The sequence below is a fragment of the Varanus komodoensis genome, unplaced genomic scaffold (genome assembly GCF_004798865.1).
Source record: "Varanus komodoensis strain SLA01 unplaced genomic scaffold, ASM479886v1 scaffold1, whole genome shotgun sequence".
Classification (NCBI taxonomy): Eukaryota; Metazoa; Chordata; class Lepidosauria; order Squamata; family Varanidae; genus Varanus; species Varanus komodoensis.
In genome coordinates this window covers 26,729,711-26,746,286 of record NW_025335268.1, presented here as the reverse complement: position 1 = coordinate 26,746,286, position 16,576 = coordinate 26,729,711, and the positions used below count along the sequence as shown (strand labels likewise).

At 40.9% G+C, this 16,576-nt stretch overlaps 1 protein-coding gene across 7 annotated transcripts in view; it reads right to left on the bottom strand.

Moving 5' to 3' along the window:
• Positions 1–13,596, bottom strand: part of SIPA1L2 (signal induced proliferation associated 1 like 2) — a 106,435-nt gene extending 92,839 nt beyond the window's left edge. For 3 of the 7 annotated variants that reach the window (XM_044420329.1, XM_044420355.1, XM_044420362.1), the window contains exon 1: positions 13,117–13,411. The gene's annotated coding sequence lies outside the window, so the exon portion shown is untranslated. Of the gene's footprint in view, positions 1–13,116; positions 13,413–13,578 lie in introns of those variants that run through there. The other 4 variants (XM_044420370.1, XM_044420378.1, XM_044420345.1 and 1 more) reach the window with 3 other exon arrangements.
• Positions 13,597–16,576: the final 2,980 nt, after the last annotated feature.

The window sequence follows — 16,576 nt, the reverse complement described above, 5'->3', positions numbered from 1 at the left end:
TAGCATAGTCAATGAAGCAGAAGTAGATGTTTTTCTGGAACTCCCTAGCTTTCTCCATGATCCAGTGTATGTTGGCAATTTGATCTCTAGTTCCTCTCCCTCTTCGAAATCCTGCCTGTACTTCTGGTAGTTCTCGGTCCACATACTGCTGGAGCCTAGCTCGTAGGATTTTGAGCATAACTTTGCTAGCATGTGAAATGACTGCAATGGTGCAGTAGTTTGAACATTCTTTGGCATTGCCCTTCTTTGGGATCGGAATGTAAACTGACCTTTCCCAATCCTGTGGTCACTGTTGAGTTTTCCAAATTTGCTGGCATATTGAATGTAGCACTTTTACTGCATCGTCTTTTAAGATTCTGAATAGCTCAGCTGGAATACTGTCTCCTCCACTAGCTTTGTTGTTGCTCAGATTCCCTAAGACCCATTTGACTTCACATTCCAGGCTGTCTGGCTCGAGGTCAGTGACCACCCCATCATAGTTATCAGGAACGTTAAGCTCTTTCTTGTACAGTTCTTCAACTGGGTGACTTTGGGCCAGTCACAGACTCTCAGCCCAACCTACCTCACAGGGTTGTTGTTGTGGGGATAAGATGGAGGAGGAGATGTAAGCTGCCTTGAGCCCTCTGTAGGAAAAAGGCAGGACATAAATAGAAAAAATAAATAATGAACTAAGTCCAGGATTCAGCAATAAAGTCTACAAACTTGTACAGGCAATCCCTGAGTTATGAATGATGGAAATCAGTCTTTAAGTTGAATTTGTATGTAAGCTGGATCACATATACTTTTCATTGCTTCTTTTCAGAGCGCTTAATTGCTACAGTTCCTACAAGTTTTAAAAAAGCAGGAATATATGCAAATTTAAAGGGTGGGGACAAATTGTGTAGCCTTATCATGTATTCAATCAATAAAGTTGCAACTGCAATCAATATTTAGCTATAAACATTTCTCTGTAGAAGGTACTTCCTGGTTCATTTTGAATCACACATCCCTTCAATTTTGTCTTTTTTCACTTCATGGAAGAGTGATCACTGTTAATATTATGCACTCTCAAGTCAGATGTGACTTATGGTAACCTTGTAAGTAAATGAATGCCCTCAAAAATGTTCTGCTTTTGCCAGTCCTGCTCAGCTTTTCTGAACAAGACTATGGGTTCCTTTATGGAATGGATCCATCTCATGCTTGGACTTCCTCTTCTGTATTCAACTTTCCACAAAATGATTGTCTTTTCCAGTTAAGTGCAGTGTTACTAAAGTACATCAGTTTCAGTTTTGTCATTTTTGCTTCTAAGGAAAGCTCTGGCTTGATTTGCTCTAGAACCAACTAGTTCATCTTTCTGTCTGACCACAAAGCTCTCCTCCGGAACCACATTTCTACCACATCAATTTCCTTCCTGTCACCTCTTTTCATGGTCCAGTTTTCACACTCATACATAGTGACTGGGAATACAAACATATAGGTGATCTTGGCTTTGGTCTCCAGTGAAACATTCTTACACTCAATGAGTTTTATTATTCATCAAAAATAATTAAGAACTCCAGAATTTTTTGTGTTGCTGTGACTGAGCTGAGAGATGGCTGCTTTGTGCATTTATTTGCAAGGACTGCTAGCTGGGCTTCAGAAGAATCAGAGTAAGAATGTGACGCAGAACTGGGGTGAACCTGGGAATGTGGTCCATGCTGGGACACTGAGATGAGAGAAGTGGGGACACTTATCTCAAGGCCAGACTCCCCAGGTGGGTAAGCAGACCCTGGGAATAACCAAGATGTATAGCTGGCAGGAGAGGACACAGAGCAGGGAAGTTTCTCAGGCATAGATCAGGTGGTCCTGGCTCTTGACTCCATGATGCAGCATCAGCAGAGGAAGGCTGCCCCAATCAGAGAATCCGTGTGTGGAGAGGAGGCATGCTCACTTTTAGAAGGCCAAAGGGATGGGCCCAGGTATGCTCATAAGAAGAATACCTGGAGCTGATTACTAGATTGGGCTCAACAAATTGTTCTGTGCATGCTCAGAGATTCATTCTGGGCCTTTTGTGCTTTTTGGGCACTAAAGAAAGTTTTGCAAGAAAAATGGTCTCTGGCTTTTGAGTGCGTGAAAGAGGAACCCCAGCTCCTGACAGAGTGCACAGTAGCATATCCAACATCTGTGGTTAGAAGGAATCACAAGACCTCATGCTCTTTCTAGGTCAGATCTTTAAAAAAAAAAAAAAATCACTTTTGTTACTGAATTTGGAACTATTTTTAAAATTGTCAATATAATTAAACTCTGTCAATTAATTATTTTTTTCTATCCCACCTTTTTCTTCCAAGGAGCCCAAGGCAGTTTACATCCTCCTCTCCATTTTATTTATAACTTCATTACCAAGAGAGAGAGAGACAGAGACAGAGACAGAGTTGTAGCTAAGTATAGGTTAGGGTTAGGGTTACTACTGAAAAGTAGTCCATGGTTGCTACACCTTATTGCTTTCCTTAAATACTTTATGTATTTATTTCTCATCTGAACACACTGTTTACAATCCCTCCTTACAACATAGTGACCATGAGCCAGTTTGCATGACACAGGAAGCCATGGTGAAATCTTATCATTATAGGTCTATTGAGTTGTCCAAGCCCAGTTCCAGAGTTCCTACAAGGTAAGATTAGTTTTCTGAAATCACAGAGAGAACCAATGTTCTGTTATAAGGTTTTCAAATTTCACTGCAGTTTCTTCAGCCATCCAGACCCCAGATCGCCATATTGCTATTGTTTGTATGGAAACATGGATAGCCTCACAACCACAGCAGTCTAAACAAGAGGAGGAAGAGGATGCTGTCCATAAGCAAGAATAAAGAAAGGATGGCAATTTTGCTGTCAGGAGCTGCCAGGATGCAGAGTGAGGCCAGAAAGATGAAGGAGACAACTCAGAAACTGTACTGCACTCTGAACCATCAGCTGACTAGTCCCATTCAGCCCTAAATGGGCATGGTTTTCCATGACATGCAAATACAGCCCGCATATTATTCCAAGTCTCTGGTGAAATGAGCTATAGTCCATTTGCACGTCTGCCACAATAAATATATTACTCTTTAAGATGCCGTAAGACTCTTTGCTTTGTTTGCCACACAGAAAAGTTCTTTGAGTTGATGTATATGCAGAAGATAGAAGGATATGAGTGGGACATATGAGAAGCAAAAGGATATTTTGCAAAGTTTGAATGTTTAATATAAGTTTTAAGTGTTGGTGTCAGTCTTCAAGCTCCCTTCCCTAGAAATCTGTAAAATAAATTTCCAAGTGGACTATTGGATATATCTTGTCTCTAGTACACATACAGATAGTAATCCAATGCATCAGTGGCCATTTTATATTCTAGATAAACATTTTGTGAATGTACTGTAAAACAATTATTTATTTCCAGCCTGTTTTATGATATTTATGATTTGGATTTCCCACAGGAACTAAATATCTCTCCATTTTTACCCTTACAACAATACTGTGCAATAAGGTTCATAGTAGAAAGAGGCTTTTTCTGGTCCTCCCCAGGCCAGAAAATGTCCTTGGCCAGTACTGATTGTGTATGTGTGCCTTCTCTGTTTCACTGCTGTGTCCAAACAAGAGAGTAAGTCAGAAGAAAGAGAGAATGAGAGGGAGAGACCCAAATCTACGATTTGTTGTTATATTAACTTTGGGCCATTTAACCCACGATTAACCAAAATGGCAGGTTCACACACTACTGTTAACCCACCCCAGCAATAAGCCATTCCAGATTACATCAGATTAGTCCATACTGTACCCAACAGTCGACTGCACTCACCGTGGGTTATCCCCAACCTCTCCCTCGTCCTCTCACAGGTATCCCAGCAGATTCTACAACAGGATTGATTTGACTGCTCCTACCACCCACACTTTGATCATGAGCCTTTTTTTCTTTACTTGTTTTCTTCCCCTTGAAACTTTTTCCCTCTCTGAGATTGAGGGAAATCTTTTTCTCCCAGTTTCAGCCATTTTCATTTTGACAGTCAGTGAAAGCTTCTTGAAAGTGACCAAGCAGCACATTGGAGAGGTTGCCAGTTAAGGGCAACCTTTTCTTAATGGCACCCACAATGTACACAAATTCATTTGTATTCACAATAATTTTTAGTTGCACCTGCACAACTGTGAACCTGCACAATTCTATGGATGGAAAAAATAAGGAGTCTCAGCTGGGCTGTGTCCAAGCAGGAGCAATTCCTGCTGAAATGGTCACCTTATCCTTTTTTGCCCTTCCTATCCTCAGAATTCTATACATTTTGCACTTTTCTCCAAGTAGCTGGCTGCTCAGGAAAGTGGAGAAACAGATCCCACCCCATTATGGAGGAAAAGGAGTTCAGACAGCTATCAAAATTCAGGCTCCTTTTCAAAACAGGGTTTTGACAATGCAATCAACATTTTTAATGACAAATAGTTATGAAAGAAAGACCAAACAAACGAAAGACAGAAGAGGACTTTGCCACAAATTCATGGCTTGCCCTTCCCTTGACAGCTCACCTTTTGACAGCAGTCAAAAGAAAGCAAATTAAACAACAACCACTTTATTTGACGCTTCCCTAGGTCAATGCCTAGGATTGACATGTGCTGCACTTCTACATTGCAGAGGCTTCCCATTTTTCCATCTGTGAATGTCCACAGTGTGGCTAAATGTGGGGCTAAAAAACTAATACAAGGAGATATGGAAATATTTGCATGAACTGTTGGTGACGTCAACTACTAACAGTCTTCCTAATGTACTGCTTTGGCTCTTTGATAAGCTGTCAAAATGGAGACTACAAAAGCTGGCTGTCAAACAGGAGGTTACCATCTTTGGGGAAGGGGTAGACTAAAGGTGTAAAATAGCCACATTAAATGAGCATAGCTTATGATCTCAGCAGGGGAAACCTGGGCAGTCACAGTATGATTGTGAGCCGCCCTGAGGCTTCAGCGAATGGGGTGGCATAGAAGTTCTCTAAATAAATAAATAATAAATAAGTATTGCTTATGGAGCAGCTGTCAGCGGTCTGGGCAAACTTTGCAAGAGTAGCCTGGGGGTTCTGCCACTCCAGTCAAGAGATTGACTTGCCTTTGCCCTCCATCCATGAAGGGAATAGTCATCTGGATCCAGACACACCACCCCACTGAGCATGATTTGTCAGAGTAGCATGTTGCCCACAAAGTACCCTGAAAGAAACAGTGACAACCCACAATCATAATGTCCATGTTGGCCATCAATGGAGAAACCATTTGTGTATATTCAAAATGGCAGCACACACTATTGCAAATTGGTTTTATCTTGTGTTTGTTTAAATGTATATGGTAGTGTCTATTGTGTTTTAAAATGTGTAGCATATAGCAAACCTCCCGGCGAGTCATTAACTTACTATGAACAGTACAGAATTTTTTTAAATAAAATATTTGCTGCAATCTTGTCCACACAAGCCCATTGAAAGGCATCTACTAATTTAGGATAAATAGAAGATGAATTCTGGATCAGTCTCTCTGAAGCTTGGACCATGCTCACATTTGTGGATCTGCAGAACATTTTCAAACATAATAAGATTTAAAGGACTATTTAACATTTTCTGACATCATTATGGAAGTCAAACAGTTCAGGCTGAATATACTGTACGAGTTTAAATGTATAACATTGATTATTACATATATCTAGCATATAGGAAACTATGAAAGGCATTAAATAGCCAGAAAGTAGGTCAAGATCTCACAATCAAACTTGAACTAATGTTTCTTTATGGTAGAGGTTTTTACATTTTTAGGTCCAGTTTCTCAGTATACATATAAACATACTGAAAAACTGGTCCTAAAATCTGGCACACATTCATACAGTCTACTTATTCAGTCCGATCCCTCTTCACGTTCAGACTGGATGTTTTATTTGAAATGTCAAGTTTCATTGCAACCTTTGCACAAAACATAGAAACTGAAGTCTAAAGAAGAATTATATTCTGCTTCCAGGGAACAAATCTATTTCTGAACAAATACCAATTAGTAAAATATGGCTTTACTGGTGCCAGGATTATAACACAGTTCCTATATGAGTAGCTATTTGGATGCCAGGAATAAATCATGAGGTGAAAGATTTCAGCTACTTTTCCTCAGTACAATTTTTAGGGTCCCTAGGTATGTAGCTCATGCTGTGTTGTGCTTTGAAACTAGACCCGATTCTATAACATCTACGGTTTGGACATTTATTACTTGTAGATGGAGTGACATTTGTTTTGACCAACCAAACACCAGTGGAATACTATTATCAAGAAAGGTTACTACAGAAATACCTGGGTGAAGACTATACACTAAAGTAATAGAAAGGGGTATTTTTCCATTCCAACTTGTTTTGGGTGAGAAAGACACCAGAAATTATGTTAAGATTATATGATACTGAATAGCAAAATTTGGTATCTTTGGCAGCTAAATTTTGTACCTTTTCTATTTTTCCACATTCAATTCATAATTAGAAATAAGGGTACAAATTAAGACTTACTAAGCCTTAGATTGTGATTTCACTGGCCTGTACAAAGTGCTTACCACCTACCATCTTAGAAGATTCACTGCAACCTTATTCTTCTCTAGCTCAGAGGATTTAGATATTGGAATGCATGTCTTACTACACAGCAACTTCAATTATGAGAATAGGAAGGTTTCTGTGTTTATTATCTAAGTGGAATACTAGAGGAAATTTGTTTTTCATATGTTATTGTTTAGCTGACAACAACTTAACGCTTACTAGAATGTTTGCACAGATATTTTTCCTGTAGCACTTAAGTTGAGAGACCAGTTAACATGCTCTTGTTTTGTCTAGCACTAATAGCAATAGTATACTGATAGGATTCTGCTCAGAATTTCAGCTGTTGGGCAGTATAGAAGGGCAATAGGTAAATAACCTTTCATTGCCATCATTAATTTATTTCCTCCTTTTTTAAACAAAGTACAATATTGAAGCTTCATCATGGATTGCAGAAGAGGGTTAAAGTGCAACCCTATGCCAATGTACTCAGAAGTAAGAGCCATTGAATAGCTGGGTCACTAGGCATATTGCAGTCTTACTCCGTTTAAAGGCTCCAGCATTGGTATAGGAAACACACTCAGAACATTCATAAAACAGCAGCTTGTAAAACAAAACGTTATTTTGCTCCATTAACAAAACTTACTTGAACAGCACAGCAAGCATAAACTCCTTGAATCAATAGGAACTAACCACTACTACAGGAAAAGTAAACCTTAGGTACACCATAACTGATCCCTGAATTCTAAAACTTAATCTTGTAGCACCTTGAATACTGTAAATTTATTATGCCATAAGCATTTTGTGGACTGGAACCCACTAAATCAAATGATGGAGTGGATAGTGCCCACAAAAGCTTATGCCAAAATAAGTATGTTAATCTTTAATCTGCCACAGGACTATTTGCTGGTTTTGCTACATCATACTAACACAATGAGTCTTCTGGAAATATAACATTTTAGTAGAACTTTCACTGAAGTACATTTGTTTCCCCACTTAGTAAAAAGGAAAAAAAAGATAACTTCCTTAAACTAAGATGTAGTACATCAATGCTTACACCAATCATCTGGTGATTAAATTAGCCTCCAAGTAGGAAGTTGAAAGGTGGAATGAAGATTTCAAGTTTTATACCTCGTCTAGGCCTTGCTCTAATTTCTAGCTTACAGAACAGTTTCTGAATACAAAGTTGAGAGAGAGGCTGAGGATTGAGTGGCAGCTAGCTGGACAAGTTAGCTTCAGTAATGCAGATCCAAACCAACACATCAGTCTTTCCTGTTCATGACCAGGAAAAGCAAATTGAAAGAAGGGTTAGATGCTTCTGCTTCAAGGTGCTTAGGGTACTTCAGGCAGTGGTGCCCAAGCCAGGATGTCTCACTGCTAGCCTCTCTTTTTACTTTTCTTTTGCTCAGAAAGGAACAAGGGAGTTCATCAAGTAGAGAGTCTGGCAACTACAGTTTTCAGCAGGGCCAGGAAAGCCAATAAAAAATAGAAACTCTTGCTTCTTTCATATCCTGGTAACAGAAATGCTGTCAGTACTATAGCCATCAAAACCTAAGCAGTGAGCATAGTTGAAATGATTTAGTATTATAAAATACAAAAGGAGTATAAGAACTACAAAAGCATACTATCTAAAAACAGTAAAACAAGCAGCAACTATTGAAAAGTTATTACCTAAAAAAAGTTGAGAGACCTTTGAGTAGTAGGTGACGTATAAATGGAAACAGAAATTGAGTCATAAAAGGGACTGTAAGCAACTAAGGTAATCAGGTGTCCAGTCAGCCAAAACTGTGAATGGGAATCAAAAAGTAGGAGAGCAGTTCATCCCATCTTCATGCTTTTTAAAGGCAAAATTGTAATTTTAAAAAGCTCTAAAACATTCAGGGGGCAGAGCCCCAGTCCACCCCTGCCAGCAGCACTGTAGGTGTTTACAACCTACTTTAAAAACACACACTTTGGGGGCCAGGAGAAGGGAATTCCACAGTAATGGAGCCACCACTGTCTCTTGTGCTCACCACAAACAGTCACAAGAACTGTGTGTCAACAGAACCAACCTGTACATTTGTTCTAAACAATGGGTAGGCAAACCTGGTCCCCTCTATCTGTTTTACAGCACAACTCCCATAATGCCTGTTTAGCGCATGCTGATTTGGGTTTATGCTAGCTGAAGTCCAAATCATCAGAAAGGGAATAAAGTTGCCTACCCCTGTAAAACCACTCCTGTTAAGAGATAAGAGGAAACCTTTCACAGCAGATCCTCTACTGGGTGCTGCATTTGAGCTGTTGGCTTATTAAGTTAAAGAACAGTCAGTAGCACTCATTTTAAAACTAAATGTTCTTGTTGCATAAGACATGTACAGAAGTGCAATGTTATTTACAGAAGAACACAGTCATTTACAATGTGCAGATATGATTGTTTATTAAATCAAACAGCATATGTTTTGGTAAAAATGGGTGTTGTCATCTTTATTTAGTCACAAGGTTTCAATCAATTAAGTTTTCATATGAGTAAAAATACTTATGAAGTGGGAAGTACTTTTTGCTTTTAAATGATGCATAAATGTGTCAAAGAAATCAACAGAAAAGGCAGGTGGAAGAGGTATTTCATTTTATCCCTACTATGTGTGAGAGAAGAGAGAATGCCTCTTCTAATGGAAATTCTTAAAACTACTTCAAGACCACCACCATCTGCTGGCCAATACTAACATGTTTTTGGTTGCTCAAAAGTTTGGTTGATGAATTTAACTGGCTACTTATTTAGTGCCATCAATGCAGACGAAACTATACAAAATACAGAAGGTGTCTACCCCAAGGAAACTGTGTAAAAATTCAACACATGGAAGACATTTCATGTCTCTTCCATACATTATGTAAAGCTGAAGATATACCTCAATAAAAATATTTAACTGATATTAGCCAATTGCTAATACAGAACTTGCCAATCAATTACTACAAAATCAGATAAAAGAAAATGAGTGCACAGACATAACAGCATGAATATGAATGTACAAAATTAACAATGTAATCTTATACAAGTCTACTTACTTGTAGACATTCCACCAAGTGCAATGGAACTTATGCTCAAGAAAATATGTTTAGGACTGCAACTTAACAAAGTTTCTGTGAATAAAATGTAATAAATGCAACTTATTGCTGTGACATTTTCCACCAAGTGGATAGATTGCACTATAAATCCCTGTCAGATCTATGGACAACTCTAAGATACAAAAAGTAGACTTTAATGGAGACCAAACCACATAGACAAAATAACATCCATTAAGACAATTTCATCTTGAACTGTCAATATTGCTACCATTAGAAGAGGCAATTTGAGTAAGTTGAAAAAGAAGCAAACCCCAAAACAATCATTTATATCTCATATATTTTATTTTTACAATTGTTTTAAGGCAGATAACCTGCTTTCAAACTCTGTTCACCAAGTTTAAGAAGTATCAATCAACAAGAAATGGTATTACTGGAAAGAGACAACTTAAGACATAGTTTGCATAAACAAGCCAATAAAATAATAAATATTTAGTCAGTTCAGTTATAAGTCTAGCCTAAAAAGCCGTATAATCAAATTGTATGCATACTTACTCAGAAGTAACTCTTCCTAAGATCAGTAAGACTTGATTTTCAGGAAATATGCTAGGGCTATAGCTTATGGAAGAAACTCTATTGAAATCAACAAGACTTGCTTACAAGTAAATATTTTTAGGATGAGAATCTTAGAAGAAATGGATGACTAGGCTGTCTGAGACTAGGTCAAGTACAAATCATCTCTGCTTACACCAGCTATCAAGTACAAATCATCTCTGCTTACACCATCTCTGCTAACAGCTATCAAATATTAGCAAAAGAGCATCAATGAAAAAATGGCAGTACCACATTCCTCACCCTCCTTTTCAAGCTTAAACAGTGTAAGTGTGAGTCACAGTGTCAGAAAGTCAATTACTCAAGACATTGCTGAGATCTTGTTTAGTTTATATGAACATTAAGCATAAGACGACTTTATTGAAACTTAACTGAAATTTAAATACCTTGTACAACTGAGTCCATCAAATTGGTCAGACAGTAACACACATCTCATGTTTTCCACCAAGAATCATTCAGAAAGCAATGTAGATAATATGCAACATTCCAGAGAACCTTTTAGCATTGCTGAGCCCATGACCATTCCTAAATCAAAATGTAGTGCCCCTGTATTTTAATCCTGTTTACTACAATGACAATCTTGGGGTACTTATGTTCAGAGAGAAGGATGATTATCTACCAAGTTCAAAGTATAAGCTAGGCTAAAAGTAAGATACAAACCACATTACATCTTGAACTGATCTCTATTTCATACTTGCTTACATAAATAGAGAGAGGTGTCCTGTGAGCTGACTTGCATACAGTCACCTAGCACAAACTGAGAAAACACTTCCTCACCTCCTACCACTCCCACCTTGCCTATTCTCATCATTCCTGCCAGCATAAACAAAAATGCACTAAACAGCTTACAGAGACAAAGCCTGAGAGAATCTATTTGCTTACATTAAAGAGGTTAAACTAGTTCAAAGAGAATGTGAACCAATCTCAAGGTAAATGAAGTTCTGTCACTTATTATGCAGTCCTCTTTATGAAAAATAGGTTAAAATTTTCTCTGAACTTATTTATCATAGACCTTCAGAAATTCAAAACAGAAATGCAAATATAGTACTTTAAGCAGAATATCAAGACAAAATGCAAAGAAGAAACAGCTTAAATTTGGCTTAGTTTAATTTACTATAAAACAGATCAAGGTAGCAGCATTTCATAATAATGGAAACTAGGTTCTAACCTTGTAAAATCTGAAGACAGATCAAATGTGCTGTATTTCCTGAATGATACACGAAAGCCATCTAGCGTTAACATTTAGAAGTGAGATATGCACTTAGGTAGAAGAATTTACAGAAACATGCTTGTTAGCAAGTCTTTACTGCAACAATACAACTAAATATTTTCAAACCACGTTTTGCAAAAGGGCAACCATAAAGAGCCAAAGCAATTCTGCAAGTACTCAAAAGATATTCTCTGATATATACTGCTAGTTTAAAATCTCACTTTATATCTTTAAATAGGTGGTTCTAATAATTGGCAACTTCAGAGCAGTCTTATTGTCAAAGCTAAGCAGAAAAGAAGCTCCTGGGTAACAGAATAAAACTCTTCAAATGAAAGCATTAATTTTAAAAAGTAAAATTATTTTGTGAAACTATCCTTGTTTCACAATGTTCTATAGAAACACATTATGCCAAAACATTGCTTATTTATTTATTTATATTAACAAAGGGAAAGCGCTTATGAATAGATAATCATTCTTTAGAGTGTGTGAAAAAATGACAAGGTGGTAAGGGCAGAAGGGAGGGAGGAAAAAAGAAAAGGCGTTGGATTTTCATTTACTATTTCCTATACATAAAAATTCTACTGTTGAGAATGCATGCAATTTGGACCGGACAAAAAACCCTATTCTATCAGTTCCAACCGGTATATAAAAATACCTTCTCACACCCGGGGGGGAGGGGGAGAAGACTTCTACCATTTCTTCCCTCTTAAACTATGCTCGTGGCGGCGGAGGGGGGGGGGATATATATACATGCTTATACAAATAAGCACTCCCCGAGCACACATGCCGGCAAACTAGCCTTCTTTCCCAAGTTTGATGACGGCTCCCCTCGAAACCATATCGGCGGTCCAAACGCGATCTATGTCCTACTCCACTCCTCAGCGGGCAAGACTTGACGCAATAATTTGTATTGCAGATTCTTATTTGTGCCCAAAGAATGAATAAGGAGCAGAGCAGCAGGCGAAAGGCTGCACTCAAGAGCGGTGAACTCTCCGCTTGGAAGGCGGCCAGCTCCTACCCATCGCGGCCACCCCCCAATCCTTTGCTATTTTTCCGCTCACGGAGGGTGAACGCCCCGATCCCCCAGAGACAAACAAGGCAACTCCACCACAGCCTCTTCTTCACCCATCCCGGCGCCAAAACACCCCCACCGCCCCGACTTCCCAACTTGACTCTCCCACGAAGGAGTGGGAAGGTGGGGGGAAAAGGCGACAGGAATGTTAGGAAGCTTCTCCGGTCCATCAAGTGCACGGGGTGAGGGCGAGAAGGGGCAGGCAGATGCGCGGGCTGGTCCCTAGCAAAAGCAGGACAATGTCTTCCCGCTCCCCCACCTCGAGCAGAAACCTGAGGGGAGAAATATTAAAAAGAGGGCGCCCCTTCCTTTTCTCCACCCCCCCCCCGCACTATCTCCCTTTTCACACATACATAGAGAGAACGGGAGAGAGAGAGAGACAAAGAGTTCTTCAAGCTTGCGAAACCTCTCCCGAAAACTGCGCGCCCGAGCTACAAAAGCCCAACAAGTCCGGGTCTCCCCACACAAAAAGGCCCCTGGGGGAAGGTGGGGGAGGGGACGTCACTCAGCCGCTGCCGCCTCAGAAGAGCCGCTTTCCCTCAGTTCGCGCGCCGCGGAACTCACGCCCGGCTCCGGCACACTTCTCCTGCCTCCAGTCTCGTCGCCTCACATTCCCACATTCCCTGAGAACAGACACCAGACCCGGCAGAAGCGATGGCGGCGGCAACCTGCTCCTTACCTCCTCTCACAGCCCAGCGGGAGCAGCCGCGAAGCCGGGCTGCCGCTTTCCGCCGAAGAGCCCCATTGGCCCCTCTGCCCGATACCTCCAGTCCGACCAGCCCCCGAAGCGAGGGCTCTGCGTCCTGTCCAGGATGAGAGCCGCGGGGTGCGGGTGTCAAGCGCAGAGACTCAGGAGGAAGGGGAGGGGGCGCCGTGGGCGCGACTCGCTCCCGCCCGGCCGACCGCTTCTTCTCCGGCAGCGCGGTTGCCAGCGCAGGCAAGCTGTGGCTTGGTCCGCCGCGGCTCCGGATAAGCGGGGGAGGGGGAGCGGGAGCGAGCGAGCCTCGCCGTGTCCCTCAACACACGCGCGACAACGCCTCCCTCGCTCCTCATTGGCTTCGGCCAGCCGAGGTCGCGCCTTTGCGGGGGCATCCTAACACTCCATTGGACAACGCCTTTCGGGAAGGAACGCCCTGCCTACCAATCGGCCGATCCCGCTTTCTGCGCTGTGCCTTTTCTTTTCAATAATTGTCTTTTCTGCCTTATGGATCCCGAAGAAAGAGGCGCCGCCGCTGCACTTTTTCTTTCCCAGGCGGCGCGTGGGCCGGGCGGCTTCCCAAAGTTCTGCCTTTGGAGGCAACCTCATTGGAGGAACTTTCGCCGTGGGAGGAGCCTAATGGAAAAGCCCGGAATGAAGAGGGTGAACCGATTCACACGGTGCCTCTCCGGCCCCACTGGAATTCTTGCCTCCGGCGTGAAACTTACCAACTCCTCTCTCTTCTGTGTGGGGGACAACGATCAGGTGGTGACATACATTGAGGGAGGCGAGAAGAGACATTTCAGGGTTGAGTCGTGTGGGCGGTTGTGGAAGACGGTCGAAAACCTTCAGGTGACTTGCCTGCATCTGAAACTCCGGACACATCTGCTCTTCTCGGCGAGACTGCACACTCCACGGAATATTTAACCCCAGTGAATTCTGGGTTTCAAGTCCTTGGACAACTCTCCTTACAAGATAAGACGCTATGCTCACGTTTAAGGCTGTATGCTGTTTAGCTTAGAGGTTTATGCTAGCTCATATGGTATCCTACTATTAAAAAGAGTGCCAAAACCCACAAACCATCTCCAAACCGCTAAAGTAGTGGAAGCCTCTGGGATGACCACTACAAACAGCAGAGATGAAAACTAGGCAATGATAGCTCTTTAGACATAGCTGATGTGTACGCACATGCCACATTTTCCACAAATACCTTGTGTTGAAAGCTGTTCATAGCATCTGAACTACACCACAGACCAGAACTTTATTTACAGCACATCGCTCACAAAGGAGGGAGAGAAGAGCAATTAGCTATCTGACAGATAGAAGACTATAATCACTGATTCTGTAAGTGGCTGAGAGAGGAGCTGTGTCTGAATGGCAACACATTTGCATGCCTAAACTGCCGAGTTTGATCTCTGGCATCTCCATGTAGAGCAGGAAAAGTTTATTTCTTTTCCTTCACAGGAATTCAAGGCAGCTTACATAATTCTCCTCTCAAACCTTATCCTCACAACAACAACCCTGTGAGGTAGGTTGGGCTGAGGATCTGTGACTAATCCAGAGTCACTTCTGAGTGCCAGTCCTGCACTCCTATCCACTTCACTGCATTGGATCTCATACTGGGCTAGATGGTCCAAGGATCTGACTTAGTGTAAGGCAGCTGCCAATGTTCCTGATTTTCAGTTTTAAAATATGTCAATTTTTGTCAACATTTACATGATTTCTAATTAAAACATCCAGCATATTAAAATTGTTGCATGATTTAACCAGGTCTCCCAACTGATAAAGGGATGTAGAAAAATTGCTAGAAAGGAAATTAATGGAATAGACAGAATATACTCTCAGTAAATTCTGGTGGAATTAAGTACCTTTTTATCTCATGTGTGCACACATAAAAGAAGGACATCCTGGAATAAAGGAAACTGATGCAACTCTGAATCAAATGTACACTTACTGAGAAGTAAACCCCACTGAGTTCAGTGGAGCTTACTCCCAAGTAAGTGTGCATAGGATTGCAGCCTGGACATTGCAGTGTCCAACAGCAAAGACCTGAGTGAACAATGGCCGTTCCTCAGTCCTATTATTCCTCTTGAAATTTAAAGTAGTGCACCCCAGCATGAGAAAGAATGCTTTGAAAGAATGCATGTTTTTGGATTTAATGACATGTTCAGAAAACATGAACTTACATCACTTTTTAATGTACTGGGAAACAATATTACACCCTCAAATCAACCAGGTGAGCTCCAGAGAAAAGAAGCTATGATGGAAGTCACTCTAGAAGGATATTTAATTGAATCTGCTAGGCTATTCCCCTTTATGCCTAACCTTTGACTTCAGTCTTGAAATGAATAAAGTGCAATTAGTAAAACAGTGATGGCACAAGGCAATCTTTCTCTTGGCTTCACTTCTTCAGCCCCTTTGGAAGAAAAGAATTTGAGGGGGCTGCTGGCCATAATAAATGGTCTTAAAGCCCACTTGGAATTCATCGACCAAGATTTAGTAGATACATTTCAAGTGGGCTTTAGGACTATTTAGCAGTTAGTTGAAAGATGTCTCACAAAAAAGCAACTGCACGAGTCCAGGCCTGAACAAGGCATCGTTCAATCTTACAAAGGCACTCCTGGCCTCTGCTCTTTTAATCATAACCGTGCCAGCAGATAAAGGAACCTAGTGGTTCTGGCTTTTTGCAATTGAAAGCTGCCTCCAGCCAAGACAGTTCTAAGCAGAGGAATGATAAAAGGAAGAAGCACTTCTATGCCCTTTCTCCGTCAGCTGTTTTTAAAGCACAGAATCATCCCAAGCATCTTCCTTTCCTCCCTGCCCCACCCAAGTTAAAGATGCCTATTGACATCAATAGTCATGTGGAAGCAAGGGGTGAGCAGCTGGGAAAATCCAGAGCAAATTAAAACATCTGTAGCTCCTCTGCTCAAACAGCAGCTTCCCAAATCTGATTTCATTGCAAATCCCGCCCAGCCTTCATTCCATCACATGCAAGTATGGCTTGCTTTTTCACTGGCCATGGAGATTACCCATCCAAGAACCCTGGTTTTCAGTACAGTGGGAAAGAAGCAACATTTACAGGAATTCAACTGTCTTGTGAAATCCACCTTTACCAGTAACCTTACTCAAAGGGGATGTGCAGACACAGTGAAAATGCTACATGCTCAGAACTGTTTCAGCACATGCGAGCAACCCCATTTTCATCTTCATTTTAATCCATCACACAGTCTGATTGCATTTCTCATCTGTTTTTATTAAATCCATCAAAAAGTGTCCTAAGTGTCTTGCCTGAACTTGTACATACATGTATTGAAACATTGAAGTTGTATTTAATTTGCATACAAGTATATGGAATACTAGACACTTGTACTTTTTGTAATAAATGAATAAATTGTTAGATTAAGGTCCTCCTTTGTTGAGGCATTCGATATCTAAGCCCAAA